Source organism: Arachis hypogaea, chromosome 5, assembly GCF_003086295.3.
Source record: "Arachis hypogaea cultivar Tifrunner chromosome 5, arahy.Tifrunner.gnm2.J5K5, whole genome shotgun sequence".
In the NCBI taxonomy this organism is placed as follows: Eukaryota; Viridiplantae; Streptophyta; class Magnoliopsida; order Fabales; family Fabaceae; genus Arachis; species Arachis hypogaea.
This window is the reverse complement of record NC_092040.1, coordinates 8,234,265-8,255,936: the sequence shown is the minus strand read 5'-3', so window position 1 is coordinate 8,255,936 and position 21,672 is coordinate 8,234,265. Positions and strand designations below refer to the sequence as shown.

Sequence of the window (21,672 nt, the reverse complement as noted above, 5' to 3'; positions counted from 1 at the left end):
TATTATAAAATAAATTTTATTTTTAATTTTAAATTATTATTTATAACATATAATTTTATAAATATTTTTATAAAATTTAAAATAAAATAAAATTAGAATTAACATTCGAAATACTCATATTAGTAAGATATAAGGCTGAAAAACACATGTATATATGTCTACTCTGTTTGAATTAATTAGGATGAGCTATCTAAAATGGTATATGATACAGGATCAAGCTAACTAATTGGACATTTCACATTACGATGCTATGGACTTAATTTATTTTTAGTACTCTTTAAATGCGTCGTTCATTAGATATAATTAATCTAATGGTAATATTAGAATGATAATATTAGAAAAATAAAAAATAATCAGTCTAAATAATTTTATTTTATTTTATTTAATATTTATTATTATAGAATATATTAAATAAAGTCAAAATAATAAGTTTTGATAGTTTTTAATTAATATTTTTTTATTTTCAAATATTTTCGATAATCTAAATGTATATATATTTAATTTCGATACGTAAATAATTATTGTAAGCTTTTTTATTGAAACATCTAATAACCTGTGTACACAAGGTTGAAGGTTGAAACCAAAAGTAGTAGATCTCTAAGAAGAGAAGTTGGAGATGTTAATGTTATAACTTAAGTTAATGGTGTCACTATCTCTATCATTGTCGTGTACGACCCAATCTCACCTTAACCCGACATACAACAAGGCGAGTATATGTGACAAATATTTTAGTGATATCTTTTTCCAAACCCGGTTTATTCCTGTGATACGTGTCCAACTATTATTGGCTCCGGGTGATATACGAATCCAATGCTCTTTAATCTGTTCTTCACGGAGGGACCACCACAGTATCTGCGTCAATGTCATGGAACGTCACACACAGTTATAAGGCTTCAACCATCATACACGGCAAGCAATACCAAATTATCACCCCCTCTCTCTCTCTTTCTCGGTTTCTCCTAAAAATATATTTGTACTCTCGGTACCTATTTGATTTGTGTTTAAACATAATTATAACTGATCTGGAGTTCTTGAGTATATATCCCAAAATAAATACCTCGTCCGCGTGTATTTGGAATCTTCCTCAATCTTGACGTTTTTTAATTTGAATATGGAAGGAAAGGAGGTATTAAACTTGTACATAGGAAGGAGAAAGGTGCTTTATTTCGTTGTGGAATCAGATGAACTAGAATTTGGACCCTGCAAATTGTGTTTCTGAAAACGGATAGTCTGAGTTGTGTTTTGCTCAACAAATTTAGTCAGAACAAGCAAAACAGAAGGTACGAATCACGGAGGATTCGAATTACGTGTTTCAGATTTTAAATTTCATTAGCTGTTTCAAAAAACTCGCATGGTCCGAGTTGCTCTATCTTTAGCTCAGAAAAATATATCTCACATTTTTATCTTGTACTTCATAACTCCACATCTGAGAATAGCACGTCCAAGCATTCCATATCCATAAAATTAAGCCCAATCTTAAAGACAAATCGTGCATTTGTAAAAAATATTTTAAGGTTTTATTATTCTAGAAATTCACGTATAAAAAATATATGAAATTAATATTTAAAAATTATTAAATAATTTAATAAATTTAATTAAATAATTAGTCTTTATCTTATTTTGCTCCTCATTTTAAGATCTTTATTTTATTTTATAAAAGAATTATTTTATCATTACAACATATGTTATCGAAATATCAGCTTAAATTAAAGGGTTTTACTAACTTATACTTTAAGAATATAGATTAAATATGTTTTTTTATGGTATATGCCATAAAAAATATTTTATAAAATTTATTACAAAAATTAAATTTTTTTATATTTTTAATACATTGAATACATTAAAAAAATTATTATTATATTTTTAAAATGTGTCCTTTAAACATAGATTAGTTAAATCCTAAATTAAAATCAAAACATTTTTGTAACTATCGTATTTATTTAGAAAAATATTTAATGTTCATAGCTATGTCTCATCTCATTTGAAGAGAACAACTTATATGATTAACATAATCGTCAAGTATTAAATGATGGTTAAATGGTGACCTTAACCCAATGTTTTAATTTTTCTAAATAAGAGAAATGTGGGACCACACTTTCTTTTGCCAATGCTGCATCTTGTTACGGAAATAGTTGAGCACTTTTGCAAATTGCGATATGATTGTATCTTCTTGTGGAAATGGATGCAGCTTTTTTACTCTGACTTTCATATGAGAGAGGGGCACATTGTTGCAATTAAGGTCAAGGATGAAGGAGAGTGAGTAGGAAACTCAGACTAGTGCCTAATAGTACGGAGAAATCAATGCCGATATTAAAAGAGAAAGATACGTTAGATATTTCTTTAAAAATCTCTAAGAATAATGTTGTTTCGTTCATTTTATTTTTGTGGCTTCAGTAGAAGTTCAATTAATTCAACATGAATATCTCAAAATCAAGGTTTAGAGTTGAATAGTTATTAAGTAATACAATGTTTATGCGTATCAAAAAATCAATTACCATAATTAATCATATATAGGTCAAGTGTGGTCAAAAATCAATATGTTCTGATAGAGTTTTTAACTTTATAAAATTTTTGTGTAGTTAAAATCAACGTTTTGTATATATATCACAATTTTATTCTTAATTTAGAGTCATTATATAACGCAAGTTCTTTTTTATTCTTTTTTCTTGGCATTACCTCCTTAAATCATGATAAAAGTGAAAAAAATTTAATTGGCTCTGTTTTTTTTAAGTAATGAAGAGAGATGATGTAATACAATTATTAGCGAAGGATATAAAGAAAATTATTCACAACTGTATTAATAGTCTAGTTAAAAGATTTTTTTTTTTTGATAAATCCTTTTCAACTGAAATCATGGATGGGGCACTTAAAGCAATTTGGAGAAGATCAATAAAATTTCCAATAAAGGATATTGATCAAAATCAATTCTAATTCTTCTTTGATATCAAGTGGAATATTATGAGAATTGATAGAGGCTCCCCATGGCTTTTCAAGGACTATGCTCTCCATGTCTAGTGTTGAAAAGAGGGAGTGTGTATTGGAGAACAATTAATTAATGAGATACCAATATAGACCCAATTTTAGGAGGTTTTTGAAAATTTTAAGACGCCGAAGGTTGCTCGAAAGATTGGTGAAAGGCTCAGTAAGACGATGGATAGGGGACTATTTGATGTTAAAAGGAGAGAGACACGTATCATCAAAGCAAGGTTGGTTATTGAGGAAAATCGAGTTGTAAAAGACTCTCTTAAAGTCGTTGGTCCTGACAAGTCTCCAATTGGAGTGGCGGTTTAGTATGAAAGACTAAGGACGGTGTGTTGTGCTGTGCAACTATATAGGCCATGGACCATAAAACAATGTTGTGTTTTTGGAAGATATAAAGGAAACTAAATTAAGGGAGGATAAGATAGGAGAATGGATTAGAGTTGATCAAATTGGTATAAGGGTGAAAACTAAAGAGGATGAAAGAGAAAGAGAGAAAAGAGCTTTCAAGTGGGTCAACCCCTTCACACAAAGAAATTGCTCTCAAGTTGCCTAGTAGATAAGTTTTTAAACTTGAGTATCAAAGACAAAAAAAGGTACGATTAAGGAATCAAGAGTCCTGTCAGAAATAAAAGACGTGATGAAGAAAAGGAGATTATAGAAGTATAGAGGATGCTATGGTTATAAGCTCAAATCAGATTCAGTTGGGAGAAACAAGTAGTTTTCAAATGAAACATGCTAACATTGGGGACCTAACTGAAAACTGCATGCCAAGTATTTCTACTGCTGAATATTCCATCAAATATAAAAAGGTAAAACAGATGGCTAAATCAAAGCATACAGGGATGGAGATGCTGTCTGGAACTAAAAAAGGACATAAGATAAACGGGAGATAGATTCAGAATTATTAACTGGAGGAGTTGTTGGAGATTTGGGTCAAGAGATAGTGGAAGGTGCCAGCCATTCAGTGGCACCCAATGCACCATGAGAATCCTCATGTGAAACTGTCGGGATTTGGGGAGACCCTTGACAGTCCACAATCTTAAAGGGATGTGTCAATCCTACTCTTTCGAGATGATTTTTCTCTGTAAAACTAAAAACTAATCTCAAATGGTGGAATGTAAAGTCAGATCATGTGGATATCAAAATTTTATATTAGTAGACTCGAATGGAACATCAGAAAGAATGACTCTAGCATGAAAAAATCATGTGGAAGTACATATTCTGTTTCAAAACACTTTTTTTATAATTACTTTGGTTAAAGATGAGAATAAAAATGTGAGTTGGGGGTTGGTTGGAGTTTACTTGGGCACTAATGAGCTGATTCGAATCAATCAATTTGAAGAACTCTCTTCTCGACTTCAGCAATTTGAAGGTAGCTTTATCATCTTGAGTGACTTGAATACAATTACAAATTATAGAGAAAAAGAGAGAGGAAATATGAAGTCTGATGCCTCCATTTAAAACTTCAATGGTTTCATTTACGATAATTAATTGGTTGATCTTGGGATGATAAGACAACAATTCACATGGTCAAATAGAAGGGCGAGAGAGGTGTTAATTAGGGAGAGACTTGATCGTTTTATGGCTGGAATGGCTTGGAGAGAGATTTATGTAGATACGGTGGTAAAAAGATTATCGGAGAATGGTTTAGATCACGCTCCTCTCTTGCTTGATTCGGATCCTCCAAGATGGTCTAGCAAAAAAGATTTAAATTTCAAGAGCAGTGGTGTGATAAGGAGGATATAAGGGCACCAATAATAGAAGTTTGGAGTATAAAAGTTAATGGCTCACCTATGTACGTTTTGGCACAAAAATGATGTGTTGTAGACACCGTCTAGTGTAGTGGCAGCAGCATAATAAATCTAACTCTAAGAAGATATTTGAAGGACTAAATCTTAGGTTGAAATAGTGGAGGACAACAGATTATTTTAGTGGGCCAGGACTGTTAGAGGTAAAGAAAAAAATTAGAAGATGAGTGGTGCGCGAAATTGTGAACAATACTTTTTCACAACTCTTCATAATCCCCGGTCATGAACCCCAAAAACTTGGTGTTCAATACCATGGCATTACACAACTTCGCACAACTAACCAGCAAGTGCACTGGGTCGTCCAAGTAATAAACCTTACGCGAGTAAGGGTCGATCCCACGGAGATTGTTAGTATTGAAGCAAGCTATGGTCATCTTGTAAATCTTAGTCAGGCAAACTCAAATGGTAATGGTGATGAACGAAAATAACACAAAGGATAAAGATAGAGATACTTATGTAATTCATTGGTAGGAACTTCAGATAAGCGCATGAAGATGCCTTCCCTTCCGTCTCTCTGCTTTCCTACTGTCTTCATCCAATCCTTCTTACTCCCTTCCATGGCAAGCTTTAGCAAGGGTTTCACCGTTGTCAGTGGCTACCTCCCATCCTCTCAGTGAAAGCGATTGCATATGCTCTGTCACAGCATAGCGGAATTCATCTGTCGGTTCTCAATCAGGCCAGAATAGAATCCAGTGATTCTTTTGCGTCTGTCACTAACGCCCCGCCCTCAGGAGTTTGAAGCACGTCACAGTCATTCAGTCATTGAATCCTACTCAGAATACCACAGACAAGGTTAGACTTTCCGGATTCTCTTGAATGCCGCCATCAGTTCTCGCCTATACCACGAAGACTCTGATCTCACGGAATGGTTGGCTCGTTTGTCAGACGAGCACTCGGTTGTCAGGCGATCAACCATGCATCGTGCAATCAGGAATCCAAGAGATATTCACTAGAGCCTTGATTGCTTGTAGAACAAGAGTGGTTGTCAGTCACCTTGTTCATGGGTGAGAATGATGATGAGTGTCACGGATCATCACATTCATCAAGTTGAAGAACAAGTGATATCTTAGAACAAGAACAAGCGGAATTGAATGGAAGAACAATAGTAATTGCATTAATACTCGAGGTACAGCAGAGCTCCACACCTTAATCTATGGTGTGTAGAAACTCCACCGTTGAAAATACATAAGCATGAGGTCTAGGCATGGCCGAATGGCCAGCCTCCCAATGATCTAAGAACTAAAATGTCCAAAGATGATCTAGAGATCTAAAGTGATCAAAAGATTTCCAATACAATAGTCAAAGGTCCTACTTATAGAAAACTAGTAGCCTAAGGTGTACAGAAATGAGTAAATGACATAAAAATCCTCTTTCGGGCCCACTTGGTGTGTGCTTGGGCTGAGCAATGAAGCATTTTTCGTGCAGAGACTCTTCTTGGAGTTAAACGCCAGCTTTAGTGCCAGTTTGGGCGTTTAACTCCCATTTGGGTGCCAGTTCCAGCGTTTAACGCTGGGATTTCTGAGGGTGACTTTGAACACCGGTTTGGGCCATCAAATCTTGGGCAAAGTATAAACTATGATATATTGCTGGAAAGCCCAGGATGTCTACTTTCCAACGCCGTTGAGAGCGCGCCAATTGGGCTTCTGTAGCTCCAGAAAATCCACTTCGAGTGCAGGGAGGTCAGAATCCAACAGCATCTGCAGTCCTTTTTAGTCTCTGAATCAGATTTTTGCTCAGGTCCCTCAATTTCAGCCAGAAAATACCTGAAATCACAAAAAAACACACAAACTCATAGTAAAGTCCAGAAAAGTGAATTTTAACTAAAAACTAATAAAAATATACTAAAAACTAACTAGATCATACCAAAAACATACTAAAAACAATGCCAAAAAGTATACAAATTATCCGCTCATCACAACACCAAACTTAAATTGTTGCTTGTCCCCAAGCAACTGAAAATCAAATAGGATAAAAAGAAGAGAATATGCAATGAATTCCAAAAACATCTATGAAGATCAGTATTAATTAGATGAGCGGGGCTTTTAGCTTTTTGCCTCTGAACAGTTTTGGCATCTCACTCTATCCTTTGAAATTCAGAATGGTTGGCTTCTTTAGGAACTTAGAATCCAGATAGTGTTATTGATTCTCCTAGTAGAGTATGATGATTCTTGAACATAGCTACTTATTGAGTCTTGGCTGTGGCCCAAAGCACTCTGTCTTCCAGTATTACCACCGGATACATACATGCCACAGACACATAATTGGGTGAACCTTTTCAGATTGTGACTCAGCTTTGCTAAAGTCCCCAATTAGAGGTGTCCAGGGTTCTTAAGCACACTCTTATTTGCCTTGGATCACAACTCTTATTTCTCTATAATTTTTTTCGTTTTCTTTTTTTCTTTTTCTCTTTTTTTTTCGATTTTTTTTTTTTGAATAGAGATGCTTTTTCTTGCTTCAAGAATCATTTTTTATGATTTTTCAGATCCTCAGTAACATGTCTCCTTTTTCATCATTCTTTCAAGAGCCAACATTCATAAATCACAAATTCAAGATACATATGCACTGTTTAAGCATACATTCAGAGAACAAGAGCATTGCCACCACATCAAAATAATTAAACTGTTATAAAATTCAAAATTCATGCAATTCTTTCCTTTTCAATTAAGCACGTTTTTATTCAAGAAAGGTGATGGATTCATAGGACATTCATAACTTTAAGGCATAGACACTAAGACACTAATGATCACAAGACACAAACATGGATAAACATAAGCATAAAATTCGAAAAACAGAAGAATAAAGAACAAGGAAATCAAAGAACGGGTCCACCTTAGTGATGGCGGCTCTTTCTTCCTCTTGAAGATCCTATGGAGTGCTTGAGCTCCTCAATGTCTCTTCCTTGTCTTTGTTGCTCCTCCCTCATGATTCGTTGATCTTCTCTAATTTCATGAAGGATGATGGAGTGTTCTTGATGCTCCACCCTTAGTTGTCCCATGTTGGAACTCAATTCTCCTAGAGAGGTGTTCAATTGCTCCCAATAGTTTTATGGAGGAAAGTGCATCCCTTGAGGAATCTCAGGGATCTCATGATGAGTGGGATCTCTTGTGTGCTTCATCCTCTTCTTAGTGATGGGCTTGTCCTCATCAATGGGTGTGTCTCCCTCTATGTCAACTCCCACTGAATAACAGAGGTGACAAATGAGATGAGGAAAGGCTAACCTTGCCAAGGTAGAGGACTTGTCCGCCACCTTATAGAGTTCTTGGGCTATAACCTCATGAACCTCTATTTCTTCTCCAATCATGATGCTATGGATCATGATAGCCCGGTCTATGGTAACTTCGGACCGGTTGCTAGTGGGAATGATTGAGCATTGTATAAACTCTAACCATCCTCTAGCCACGGGCTTGAGGTCATGCCTTCTTAATTGAACCGGCTTTCCTCTTGAATCTCTCTTCCATTGGGCGCCCTCTTCACATATGACTGTGAGGACTTGGTCCAACCTTTGATCAAAGTTGACCCTTCTAGTGTAAGAATGCTCATCTCCTTGCATCATAGGCAAGTTGAACGCCACCCTCACACTTTCCGGACTAAAATCCAAGTATTTCCCCCGAACCATAGTAAGATAATTCTTTGGATTCGGGTTCACACTTTGGTCATGGTTCTTGGTGATCCATGCATTGGCATAGAACTCTTGAACCATCAAGATTCCGACTTGTTGAATGGGGTTGGTAAGAACTTCCCAACCTCTTCTTCGGATCTCATGTCGGATTTCCGGATATTCACCCTTTTTGAGTGAAAAAGGGACCTCGGGGATCACCTTCTTCAAGGCCACAACTTCATAGAAATGGTCTTGATGCACCCTTGAGATGAATCTCTCCATCTCCCATGACTCGGAGGTGGAAGCCTTTGCCTTCCCTTTCCTCTTTCTAGAGGTTTCTCCGGCCTTGGATGCCATAAATGGTTATGGAAAAACGAAAAGCTATGCTTTTACCACACCAAACTTAAAATGTTTGCTCGTCCTCGAGCAAAAGAAGAAAGAAGAGAGTAGAAGAAGAAGAAATGGAGGAGATGGAGAGGGCTTTGTGTTCGGCCAAAAGGGAGAAGAAGTAATGTTTAAGGTGTGTGAAAATGAAGGAGTGAAGGAGGGTTTATATAGGAGAGGGGGAGAGAGAAGTTCGGCCATTTGAGGGTGGGTTTGGGTGGGAAAGTGGTTTGAATTTGAATGGTGAGGTAGGTGGGGTTTTATGAAGGATGGATGTGAGTGGTAAATGGGTGAAGAAGAGAGAGAGAGTGGTAGGGTAGGTGGGGATCCTGTGGGGTCCACAGATCCTGAGGTGTCAAGGAAAAGTCATCCCTGCACCAAATGGCACTCAAAATCACGTTTTGAGCCAATTCTGGCGTTAAACGCCGGGCTGGTGCCCATTTCTGGTGTTTAACGCCAGCTTCTTGCCCCTTCCTGGCGTTTAACGCCAGTCTGGTACCCCTTTCTGGCGTTAAACGCCCAGAATGGTGCCAGACTGGGCGTTAAACGCCCACCAGCTAACCTCACTGGCGTTTAAACGCCAGTGGGTGCGTCCTCCAGGGTGTGCTGTTTTTCTTCCTGTTTTTCATTCTGTTTTTGCTTTTTTCATGGATTTTGTGACTTTTTATGATCATCAACCTACAAAAGAGATAAAATAACAAAAGAAAATAATTAATTATAAAACATTGGGTTGCCTCCCAACAAGCGCTTCTTTAATGTCATTAGCTTGACAGAGGACTCTCATGGAGCCTCAGAAATGCTCAGAACCGTGTTGGAACCTCCCAACACCAAACTTAGAGTTTGAATGTGGGGGTTCAACACCAAACTTAGAGTTTGGTTGTGGCCTCCCAACACCAAACTTAGAGTTTGACTGTGGGGGCTCTGTTTGGCTCTGTTTTGAGAGAAGCTCTTCATGCTTCCTCTCCATGATGACAGAGGGATATCCTTGGGCCTTAAACACCAAGGATTCTTCATTCACTTGAATGATCAACTCTCCTCTATCAACATCAATCACAGCCTTTGCTGTGGCTAGAAAGGGTCTGCCAAGGATGATGGATTCATCCATGCACTTCCCAGTCTCTAGGACTATGAAATCAGTAGGGATGTAATGGTCTTCAACTTTGACCAGAACATCCTCTACAAGTCCATAGGCTTGTTTTCTTGAGTTGTCTGCCATCTCTAGTGAGATTTTTGCAGCTTGCACCTCAAAGATCCCTAATTTCTCTATTACAGAGAGGGGCATGAGGTTTACACTTGACCCTAAGTCACACAAGGCCTTCTTGAAGGTCATGGTGCCTATGGTACAAGGTATAGAAAACTTCCCAGGATCCTGCCTCTTTTGAGGTAGTTTCTGCCTAGACAAGTCATCCAGTTCTTTGATGAGCAAAGGGGGTTCATCCTCCCAAGTCTCATTTCCAAATAACTTGTCATTTAGCTTCATGATTGCTCCAAGGTATTTGGCAACTTGCTCTTCAGTGACATACTCATCCTCTTCAGAGGAAGAATACTCATCAGAACTCATGAATGGTAGAAGTAAGTCCAATGGAATCTCTATGGTCTCAGTTTGAGCCTCAGATTCCCAAGGTTCCTCATTGGGGAACTCATTGGGGGCCAGTGGACGTCCAGTGAGGTCTTCCTCAGTGGCGTTCACTGCCTCTTCTTCCTCCCATGATTCGGCCAAATTGATGGCTTTGCACTCTCCTTTTGGATTTTCTTCTGTATTGCTTGGGAGAGTACTAGGAGGGAGTTCAGTAATTTTCTTGCTCAGCTGACCCACTTGTCCTTCCAAATTCCTAATGGAGGACCTAGTTTCAGTCATGAAACTTTGAGTGGTTTTGATTAGATCAGAGACCATGGTTGCTAAGTCAGAGGTATTCTGCTTAGAATTCTCTGTCTGTTGCTGAGAAGATGATGGAAAAGGCTTGCTATTGCTAAACCTGTTTCTTCCACCATTATTGTTATCGAAACCTTGTTGAGGTCTCTGTTGATCCTTCCATGAAAGATTTGGATGAATCCTCCATGAAGGATTATAGGTGTTTCCATAGGGTTCTCCCATGTAATTCACCTCTTCTATTGAAGGGTTCTCAGGATCATAGGCTTCTTCCTCAGATGAAGCTTCCTTAGTACTGCTTGGTGCATTTTGCATTCCAGACAGACTTTGAGAAATCATATTGACTTGTTGGGTCAATATTTTGTTCTGTGCCAATATGACATTCAGAGTGTCAATCTCAAGAACACCTTTCTTCTGACTAGTCCCATTGTTCACAGGATTTCTTTCAGAAGTGTACATGAATTGGTTATTTGCAACCATTTCAATCAGTTCTTGAGCTTCAGTAGGCGTCTTTTTCAGATGAAGAGATCCTCCAGAAGAGCTATCCAAAGACATCTTGGATAGTTCAGAGAGACCATCATAGAAAATACCTATGATGCTCCATTCAGAAAGCATATCAGCAGGACACTTTCTGATTAATTGTTTGTATCTTTCCCAAGCTTCATAGAGGGATTCTCCTTCCTTCTGTCTGAAGGTTTGGACTTCCACTCTAAGCTTACTCAATTTTTGAGGTGGAAAGAACTTTGCCAAGAAGGCATTGACTAGTTTTTCCCAAGAGTCCAGGCTTTCTTTAGGTTGTGAGTCCAACCATGTTCTAGCTCTGTCTCTTACAGCAAAAGGGAATAGCATTAGTCTATAGACCTCAGGGTCAACCCCATTAGTCTTAACAGTGTCACAGATTTACAAGAATTCAGCTAAAAACTGATGAGGATCTTCCAATGGAAGTCCATGGAACTTGCAATTCTGTTGCATTAGAGAAACTAATTGAGGCTTAAGCTCAAAGTTGTTTGCTCCAATGGCAGGGATAGAGATGCTTCTCCCATAGAAGTCGGGAGTAGGTGCAGTAAAGTCACCCAGCACCTTCCTTGCATTGTTGGCATTGTTGTTGTTTTCGGCTGCCATTTGTTCTTCTTCCTTGAAGAATTCGTTCAGGTGCTCTAAAGAGAGTTGTGCTTTGGCTTCTCTTAGCTTTCTCTTCAAGGTCCTTTCAGGTTCAGGATCAGCCTCAACAAGAATGCCTTTGTCTTTGCTCCTGCTTATAAGAAAGAGAAGGGAACAAGAAAATGTGGAATCCTCTATGTCACAGTATAGAGATTCCTTAAGGTGTCAGAGGAAAAGAAGAGTAGAAGACAGAAGTAGAAAATTCGAACTTATCAGAGAAGATGGAGTTCGAATTTTGCATTAAGGAATAGTATTAGTCCATAAATAGAAGGATGTGAGAAGGAGGGAAGTAATTTTCGAAAATTAAGTGAAAAAAATTTGAAAACATTTTTGAAAAGCATTACTTAATTTTCGAAAATGAAAATAGAAAAGAAATCAAGTGATTTTTGAAAAAGATTTTGAAATTAGAAATCAAAAAGATTTGATTGAAAACTATTTTGAAAAAGATGTGGTTAAGAAGATATGATTGATTAAAAAAAATGTGATTGAGAAGATATGATTTGAAAAACATTTTAAAAAGATTTGATTTGAAAATTAAAAACTTGACTAACAAGAAAAGATATGATTCAAACATTAAACCTTTCTCAACAGAAAAGGCAACATACTTGAGATGTTGAATCAAATCATTAATTGATAGTAAGTATCTTTAAAATTGGAAAGAAATTGATTTTGAAAAAGATTTGATTGGAAAATTGATTTGAAAAAGATTTGATTTTGAAAAGATTTTGAAAACTTAGAAAAAAATTTGATTTGAAAACAAAATCTTTCCCTCTAGCCATCCTGGCGTTAAACACCCAGAATGGTATCCATTCTGGCGTTTAACGCCCAAAATGCTACCCTTTTGGGCGTTAAACGCCCAACCAGGTACCCTGGCTGGCGTTTAAACGCCAGTCTGTCCTTCTTCACTGGGCGTTTTGAACGCCCAGCTTTTTCTGTGCAATTCCTCTGCTGTATGTTCTGAATCTTCAATTCTCTGTATTATTGACTTGAGAAGACACAAATTAAAAATATTTTTGGATTTTTAATAATAAGGAAAAATCAAAATGCAACAAGAATCAAATAACAATGCATGAAAGACACCAAACTTAGCAGTTTGTATACTACTGACACTAACAAAATGAAAATGCATATGAGACACACAAAACACTCAAGTCAATGAAATTCAAAGATCAGAGCAAGTAAATCATCAAGAACATCTTGAAGATCACCAAGACATATGAATGCATGCAATTGACACCAAACTTATGATGAGACACTAGACTCAAACAAGAAATTTTTTTGGATTTTATGATTTTGTAAATTTTTTTTGTGTTTTTCGAAAATTAAATGGAAAAAGGTATCAAAATTCTTAATGAGAATTCCAGGAATCAGTGCAATGCTAGTCTAAGACTCCGGTCCAGGAATTAGACATGGCTTCGCAGCCAGCCAAGCATTCAAAGAAAGCTTCGGTCCAAAACACTAGACATGGCCAAAGGCCAGCCAAGCCTTAGCAGATCACTGCTCCAAAAGCAAGATTTGATAAAAATCAACAAGCTTTTGTGGTGATAAGTTGAAACCTCGGTCCAATGAAATTAGACATGGCTTCTCAGCCAGCCAGATTTCAACAAATCATCATGAAACTCTAGAATTCATCTTCAAGGATTTCGAAAAAAAATAAATACCTAATCTAAGCAACAAGATGAACCGTCAGCTGTCCAAACTTGAACAATCCCTGGAAATAACGCCACTAACTTGGTGTTGTTGCCGGATCTTGGCACTGATGTTACCAAAAGCTTGCTCAAAACTTGAACAATCCCCGGCAACGGCGCCAAAAACTTGGTGCGCGAAATTGTGAACAATACTTTTTCACAACTCTTCATAATCCCCGGTCATGAACCCCAAAAACTTGGTGTTCAATACCATGGCATTACACAACTTCGCACAACTAACCAGCAAGTGCACTGGGTCGTCCAAGTAATAAACCTTACGCGAGTAAGGGTCGATCCCACGGAGATTGTTAGTATTGAAGCAAGCTATGGTCATCTTGTAAATCTTAGTCAGGCAAACTCAAATGGTAATGGTGATGAACGAAAATAACACAAAGGATAAAGATAGAGATACTTATGTAATTCATTGGTAGGAACTTCAGATAAGCGCATGAAGATGCCTTCCCTTCCGTCTCTCTGCTTTCCTACTGTCTTCATCCAATCCTTCTTACTCCCTTCCATGGCAAGCTTTAGCAAGGGTTTCACCGTTGTCAGTGGCTACCTCCCATCCTCTCAGTGAAAGCGATTGCATATGCTCTGTCACAGCATAGCGGAATTCATCTGTCGGTTCTCAATCAGGCCAGAATAGAATCCAGTGATTCTTTTGCGTCTGTCACTAACGCCCCGCCCTCAGGAGTTTGAAGCACGTCACAGTCATTCAGTCATTGAATCCTACTCAGAATACCACAGACAAGGTTAGACTTTCCGGATTCTCTTGAATGCCGCCATCAGTTCTCGCCTATACCACGAAGACTCTGATCTCACGGAATGGTTGGCTCGTTTGTCAGACGAGCACTCGGTTGTCAGGCGATCAACCATGCATCGTGCAATCAGGAATCCAAGAGATATTCACTAGAGCCTTGATTGCTTGTAGAACAAGAGTGGTTGTCAGTCACCTTGTTCATGGGTGAGAATGATGATGAGTGTCACGGATCATCACATTCATCAAGTTGAAGAACAAGTGATATCTTAGTACAAGAACAAGCGGAATTGAATGGAAGAACAATAGTAATTGCATTAATACTCGAGGTACAGCAGAGCTCCACACCTTAATCTATGGTGTGTAGAAACTCCACCGTTGAAAATACATAAGCATGAGGTCTAGGCATGGCCGAATGGCCAGCCTCCCAACGATCTAAGAACTAAAATGTCCAAAGATGATCTAGAGATCTAAAGTGATCAAAAGATTTCCAATACAATAGTCAAAGGTCCTACTTATAGAAAACTAGTAGCCTAAGGTGTACAGAAATGAGTAAATGACATAAAAATCCTCTTCCGGGCCCACTTGGTGTGTGCTTGGGCTGAGCAATGAAGTATTTTTCGTGCAGAGACTCTTCTTGGAGTTAAACGCCAGCTTTAGTGCCAGTTTGGGCGTTTAACTCCCATTTGGGTGCCAGTTCCAGCGTTTAACGCTGGGATTTCTGAGGGTGACTTTGAACGCCGGTTTGGGCCATCAAATCTTGGGCAAAGTATGGACTATCATATATTGCTGGAAATCCCAGGATGTCTACTTTCCAACGCCGTTGAGAGCGCGCCAATTGGGCTTCTGTAGCTCCAGAAAATCCACTTCGAGTGCAGGGAGGTCAGAATCCAACAGCATCTGCAGTCCTTTTTAGTCTCTGAATCAGATTTTTGCTCAGGTCCCTCAATTTCAGCCAGAAAATACCTGAAATCACAGAAAAACACACAAACTCATAGTAAAGTCCAGAAAAGTGAATTTTAACTAAAAACTAATAAAAATATACTAAAAACTAACTAGATCATACCAAAAACATACTAAAAACAATGCCAAAAAGTATACAAATTATCCGCTCATCAATGAGCTATCAAAAGAAGAAAGTTTTTGAAAGAAAAAATCAAGATGCAAGTAGCTGAAAAGAAGGGGATAGTAATACAAAGTTCTTTCATTAGAAGTTCTAAGCTAGAAACTGAAAAAAATAAAATTTGGGGACTAGTTTAAAACGATAGTGAGATGGCTTCAGATTCACATAATATTGCTCTAGTGGTTGAAAATTATTTTAAGAAAATATTTTCATCGACTAGCCCATTAGAACCTGGTGACAATTTTAGTTCTCCGGTTACAGCTTTCATAAACCGGAGGCTAATGAGACCAATCTCTATGGAAAAAATCAAGAGATCCACTTTTAGCGTTTGTCCTCAAAGTACTTCAGATGAGGATGGATTTATAGCACGATTTTTTCAGTTTTATTGAGACATTGTGGGTGATGATATTTTTAAGGTGGTTCATAACTTCTTTGGTGGAGATAAAATACTCAAGGCGTTTAACCATATACAGATTTACTTGATCCCTAAGATTATGGATGCTAGAGATATGTTACAGGTCATACCTATTAGCTTATCTTCAATCTTTTATAAAATTATTTTCAAAATTTTGGTACATAAACTTCAAGAGTTTATGAATAATTTAATAAGTTCAAACTAGAGCGCATTTTAAAATAGTAGGTTAATTTCTGACAATTTTCTAATAGCTCATGAATGTATGCATTATTTCAAAACTAAGATGTGCGAATTGGAATGTAAAATGGCTATTAAATTGGATATAAATAAAACATATGATAGAGTTGAATGAAATTTTTTATGGTTTATTACAAAGAGAATGGGTTTTGGAATCAGATGAATTTCTTAGATCAAATAACTATTTACTACTGTTTCTTGCTCTATTCTTGTGGAAGGTCAACCTTATGGCTTTTTTTAAGCCAACAAAGGGTATCCGACAAGGAGATTCCTTGTCACCTTATCTATTTCTATTATGTGTGAAAGGACTATCCTATCTATTACACAAGGCAGAGCAAAATAGGTCTATTCAGGAATTTATATTCACAGAAGGTCTCCAACAATCAATCATCTTCTCTTTACTGAAGATTCTATCTTATTTGAGAAGGCTAATGAGAAATCATACAATAATATTTTATCTCTACTCAATAAATATGAGATGTTTAGCGGGCAAAAAGTTAACATCCACAAATTAACAATTTTTTTCAGTCAAAACACCCCACTTGTCAGAAGACAACAACTAGCACAGTTACTTAACATAGAACATGTGGGAGGCCAAGATAAATATCTAAACCTTCCATCAATTATTCAGAGATCTAAAAGGACTACATTCGGTACAATAAAGGATCAATTTCAAAAAAGAGTTCATACTTAGAAGAGGAATTTATTATCAACAGGTGGCAGACATGTTTTACTCAGAGCTGTTGAAGAAGCTATTTCAATATATACGCTTTCGTGTTTCAAGCTTCCAGATTCTCTAGTGGAAGAAATACACAGAATTCTAAGATAGTTTTAGTGGGGTCAAAAGAAAATTGAGAGAAAGATGGCTTGGGTTAGTTGGAATTGTATGACCAGACCCAAAAAGAAAGACGGATTGGGATTCAAGGATCTCAAAGCCCATAACCTAACCTTGTTGGGTAAACAGTTTTGGTGAATTGCTACTAAGCCTAATTCGCTACTTGCGCGTATGTTCAAAGAAAAATACTATAGATACACCAACCATATTTTGGCAGATAAAGGAAACCAACCTTTTTGGGGTTGGCAGAGTCTATTGGAGGGAAGGAAAGTGGTTGAAAAGGGTTTGAGATGGAGTATAGGATCTGGCATAAATATTCGTATATGGGAGGATTCATGGTTATCCCCACCCTACCCTTTTAAACTTAGTAACAATAACAATCCAGTAACAGATATCAATTGGGTACATGATTTACTTATAGTAGATGGAAGATGGAATAAAGATCAGAGCTAGTTGAAGCTGTTTTTTTCCTCTGAGCTCAGTTTGCGAATTCTCTCCCTGCCACTGAACGACGATGGTGAGGACAAGTTTGAATGGATCCGGAACAAGAGAAAGCAGTGTGATGTGACATCGGTGTATTGGGTGGCTTATAATTTCTTTTATGTGTCAATTGAGCACCTTTCAACGGTGATGACGAATTCAACGCTCTAAAAATTAATTTGAGGATTAAAATTATCATTCAAAGTAAAAAAAAATTCTGTGAACAACAGCACATGAAAAATTATCTGTACTTAATTTGATCAACCAGAAATTTTCAGATACTTCAGTAATGTGCCCAAATGCAGAAATGGCAATAAAACAACCTTTCACGCTTTGGTGCAATGTTGTCCTGCTCCTGAGATTTAGTCTTTCTCTCCTTTTGTGAATGTTATAGTGCAAAATGGAACCATAAAATTTACAGTCTGGTGGCAAACGGCAAATAGATGCATTGAAAGAGGACAATCTTCTATGGTCCTCTTTGCATCTTTTTGTTGAACATTATGGAAGATGAGAAATTTAGAGGTCTTTAAAGGTGAGAAGCAGGTAGCAACAGTAATAATAGAAATAGTAAGGAATGACTCAAGTTATAGAGCACTATTTTTTTACGAATTTCCAATTTTTTTTGTTAATTTTTCTTTTGCTAGTATTTAGTGTTTACTAAAGTGAGAGATCCCTTTTTTCTTTTATCTCTATCCCTATAATAGACATTTTTTTTATAAAGTAATGTAATTACATATCTTTAAAAAAAAATCAATCATATATATTACATATTTTTAATATGTATGATGTATTTTAATATATATTTTATATTTATAATTAATATGATAATTGATTTTTGATATGTATGATTATAAAATATTATAAAAAATTTTACTCTAATAAATAAAGTTTATTATAAAACATTAAAAAATATAAATTCAATCTTTTGTGTTATTATAAAATTTGTTTAATAAATAATAATCTAATTAACTCTAAAATATAAGCAATAGTTACCTGTCATCAGAATTAGAAATTTATAATATATCTCAAAATTATTAAAAGAGTCAACTAAAGATGACTCAAATTAGCGTTCTTATTAAGGAATTTTTCCCCAACTTTTACAATCCAATCCATGATAAGTCGATAATCTTTTAATTTAAATAAAAAAAGATTTTGTTTATTAGCCAGCTAGATTATGAAAATAAACAAAACTAAAGCTTGCTGTATGTTTGAATTCATATTTAATTAAATGAGAAAAGTTAGGACCAATGTATTTTATTAATATTAGTTAATATTTTTGGTAATATTTTATTTATATATTATTAGGATTTATAATTTAATATTTAAAATTTAGAATTTAATATTTAAGATATAAAATAAACCAAATATTAACTAAAAATTATAAATTTTAATAATCATATAATATTATTCTAATTAAATATATCCAAATCAAAATCTAAACATACTCTAATTCTTAATTGATGTAATTTATTCTTGATTCTTTTTAGAGAAATTAATTTTATTATATCTATTGAAACAATCGTAGGATTCGAAGTGAGTCGAGTTGAGTCGAATTAGATCAAACTTAAGTTTGGCTCACGAAAATTGAGCTTGGCTCATTGCTCGATTCATTAACAATCGAACATATTTCTTAATCTTAAGTTCGACTCATTGAAAACTCACGAGTTGACTCAAATAATAAGAACAAAATTTATAATTCTATATCAATAAATTATAACTTATATATTTAAATAGATCAATTTTATATATTTTTTGTCTATTAATAAATTATAAATTTTGTATTTATATCTTACATTAAAATTATATATAAAAGTAAATATAAAATTTTAAATAAGTAAGATCATTAAAATATATATAATTGTTACGGTGGGTAACCTGAGATTAACGGATTGGATGGTGTTGGTTGGCCCAATCGCTTGAAAGAAGAAGCCTTCGAGTGAGTCTGCACCTCGGGGCCTCCGTCCGACTTGCTCGTATGAGGAGAAGGGGGTGGTACCTGCAAGGGCACTCCGATGCCTAAGTCAGTACGGGGTTAAGCAGGTTTAGAATGTATTGGAACTTAGAGATACCTGAGGGGTGTTAGCGTATTTATAGTGGCGAGCCAATAACCACCGTTGGAGTAGTGCCACCCTTTTAGGGTGTTAACCGTCCCTTTATCTTAGGGAGGTTAAGATATGGCTCTGTAAAGTAGGTAGAGAGATTCTTGGGACAGTTACTCTTTTGAATGAGTGTTTATCTGCCAGCTAACCCTCGTACCCGATCTCTTTATAGCAAGTCGTGGTGAGTACCGACTTCATAAGATGAAGATTAGTAATGGGTGAAGCCCAACCCTTTGATTTAGGCCTTTTGCTTAATCCTGGGCCTTAATTATTAGGCCAGGGTATGAACAATAATTATGTATTACTATTAAGCTAAGCTTATTTAAATTTTAACTCAACTTATTTAATCTATAAATTTAATTTCAGTATCAAACTTAACTCACTAATTTACAATTGAATTTATTGAATTATTAATGAATTGACCTTGAGGTCATAAATTTGCTTTGACTTATTTATTATAGCCCTAGAAACAGGTTAATATTAAGGCTTTTAATAGCTTAAGGCCAACTGTTACATTTAACATGTACAAGGCAATGACTTCCTTATTATAGCCCTAGAAACAGGTTAATAAAGTTTTTCATAGCATACGACCAACCGTTACATTTAACAAGGCAAGCAAGCACTTTTTTCGCATTTTCATCTTTTAGACATGAAGACGAGGCTTTTATTCGCATATTCAGCAAAGCCATGTGCTAGATCAGGCTCATTTTTTGGATATGTAAATTGTGTATGTGTTGTGCATAGTTATGAAATTAAGTGGTATTAGACATAAATGTAGTAACAGTTTTTTTTTTTAAACTATAAAGTGAAAAAAATAGATTGTTTGATTTTTTTATTAAAAAAATTAAGAACACAAATCGGACGGTCCGATTTGTGTGAGAGAAAAAATCGAAGGGTCTAATTTGTACTTTTAAATGTTTTTTTATTTTGAAAACATAAATTAGATAGTCTGATTTTAATATTAAAATTTTTTAATTGTCTAAAATACAAATCGGACGGACAGTTCGATTTGTGTACTGCAATTTTTTTTAAATTTTTAAACACAAATGAAAAGATCTGACACCACAACTGCGTAAAGCATTTATACATTCCATAACTGCGTTTTACATCATTTTTCCTTTCATATATAAATTAAAAAGTGGCTAGATCATTTAACTTGAACTAATTTAATGAGTAATTTATTAATCTATTAAAATAAATATTGAGTTTTAAATTTTATATTAAATATATATATGTGAAGCCTCATTAAATTGTTGGGCCACCGTGGGAATGGGAACTTTCGACTACCGAAGAATTTCGAAGAGAAATCAAGTGAGATAACATAAGATGAGAAGATATTATATCCAACTCAAAATCTTAAGATAATAAGTTAATGGGTCTCTCATCTTATAAACTCTTCACTCTTTCTTATTTTTTTTATGTAGGACTAATTTCATACGCTTCTTACACTTACAACATTAACATAAATAAAAATATATATATATATAGCGCTCTTCAATTTCTCCTTATAAGGTATATATAAATTTAGTCTTATTATATTTTTTTAGTAAAAGTATATATAAGAAATCAATTTTTAATTAGTTAACGTTAGCTAATTTTTTAAAATTATAAAAATTCTAATTTTTTTAGAGAATTTACGATCTAAAAATTATAATTTAGGGTTAAAAATTTATATATAAAGTATACAATTTAAGATAAATAAAATAATTTTAAAAAAATAATTGCTAATGTTGGCAAAAAAAAAGTAATATTTTAAATGAATTATTTTAGAAAAGAGATTGAGACTGACAGATAAAAATTAAAAAATAAAGACTAAATTAAATTTTTGTATTGTGTTTAATGTAAAATTTATTAAACTAAATTATGTGTTAATATCATGTTTGGTTTAAGAAAATTATAGAGAGTGAGGAGTAGATTTGGAATTGAAAAGTTAAATGAGAGTTGATCCATTAACTATCCAAATATACCCATAAATCGGAACCTGAACAAATTAAATAAATCGGAGTGTCTTTACATATATCCACCACTGTCAGTTCTCTTAAAGTCGAAATATATCTCATCTATTTCAAGTAAAGACGCGTTTAACCTTCGACAAAGATATGCTATACATTTCACGGTGCTCTGATCCAATACTTTTTCGTTTATTTCTATCTTTCTAAACGGTGCTACCTTGATATGTTTTTCTAGTTTATTTTTTGGTTCAGTATTAAATTTTGACGAACTCGCCGACCTATT

At 35.3% G+C, this 21,672-nt stretch overlaps 1 non-coding gene across 1 annotated transcript; it reads left to right on the top strand.

Moving 5' to 3' along the window:
• The first annotated feature begins 11,251 nt into the window (after positions 1-11,251).
• Positions 11,252-11,359, top strand: LOC112805101 (small nucleolar RNA R71). The gene has a single exon (XR_003203711.1). It is a non-coding gene; the product is annotated as a small nucleolar RNA R71 (small nucleolar RNA).
• Positions 11,360-21,672: the final 10,313 nt, after the last annotated feature.